Here is a 1466-nt window from a genome sequence, read left to right as displayed (position 1 = left end):
TGCCTAAAACCAGTGCCACGTAAATGGTGCCAAGGTCGCCTACCAGCTGGAGCAGTGGTCTCTACCTGTTCTCTACTAACCTTTGCTGTATATATATATTGGTCCAATGAGTTCTGTCCTACATTTCTTGAAGGCTTTGTTCAGCTTTCCTTCATTTTGTTACTCTGTCTCTTCTTCAGAATATGTGATGTCTATGTCTTTAAGTTCTTCAAGGGAACTCAAAGCAAACCACTAGACTTGTAGTACTGGGAATTAAAGTGAGGGCTTGTGAAAGGCATGAGTCAGACAGTTTACTACCAAGTCATATGGTCATACAGGCAGATAGACAGTATTAAGGCCATCTGTAGGAAAAAAGAGATGCAGGCCCTTTTCTAAAATAGGGATTGGACAGAGATGTTAATAACTGTCTGTGGTCAGAGTTCACTGGCTGTCTTGGACCTCATTGGGCAGGGTCCTTGAAGCATCTGGTGTAAAAGTTTTGGGTGTCTCCAGATGTCCAAGGATTTACAACATTCTACTTTATTTCTTTTTTTTAAATGACATCCTTTGTTTGCCAGTGACAGCCTTCATGCTGAGGTGAGCCTTCACTGAGCACAATGCCTGTGCTGGCAAACAGGCTGGGTGCTAGGAGGATCATGTCTGATTCGAGCCTTATGTTCTCTAATTCCTCTTTCTTTAACTTCAGGTTTTCTGATGAATTTCTCATCATTTGTATACTTTTCAATTTCTGTGTTTCCATCTGCTTTTTAAAATGCTTTTCTTTTTATTGATAATTTCTTCGTCATAGCTTCTTCTGCTTCAGTACACATGGAATTTTGTTCTTCAGAGATAGTAATGATGGCTGTTTTGTTGGATGCAGTATCTGGACCTTCTCACGGGTAGTTTGCTCGACTGGTCTTTTTCCCGTGTACGTATGACACCGCTGTTTCTTGCCATATCCCCTAATTGTTGGTTGTGAATGGAACATTTTATTTATTGTAGTACTTTTCAATGCTGGATTGTTTTTGCTTTTTGCCTGTATAGATTCTTGACTGTGCCACCTTAATGAAGTCTGTTTTCTCCATCGTTTGAAGTCTCTTGATGTGACCCCTCGGAGGGCAGTCTGTGTTCAAGCAAACGCAGTCACCCTGTGATGACAGTCGTATTAGCAGGCCTTTATTCCTCCATGTTTTTGATGTATCTTACCACCAAACTGTCTCCCTCATTTGGTAACACACCTCCTGTTAGGTTCCACTGATTACCTGCTGATCACTTTGTTGTGTGAAACAATGCCATGGACATTTGTGGCTCCGCATTCTGATCCAGGTGTGCCTAATTGGTGGTGGTTGTTGAAGTTGGTTCTTACTCCATGGCTGTACTTCTTAGTTGATTGTGGTTCTGTCTAAGAAGCTAGCTGATCTTAAATTTATCTTGTTGCTCTGATGAATCTATCAAATACCTCTTTATTTGCTTAATAGGAAAGCTTC

This window comes from Octodon degus, unplaced genomic scaffold (genome assembly GCF_000260255.1).
Source record: "Octodon degus isolate 3935 unplaced genomic scaffold, OctDeg1.0 scaffold00487, whole genome shotgun sequence".
Lineage (NCBI taxonomy): Eukaryota > Metazoa > Chordata > Mammalia > Rodentia > Octodontidae > Octodon > Octodon degus.
This window is presented reverse-complemented; position numbering follows the sequence as displayed.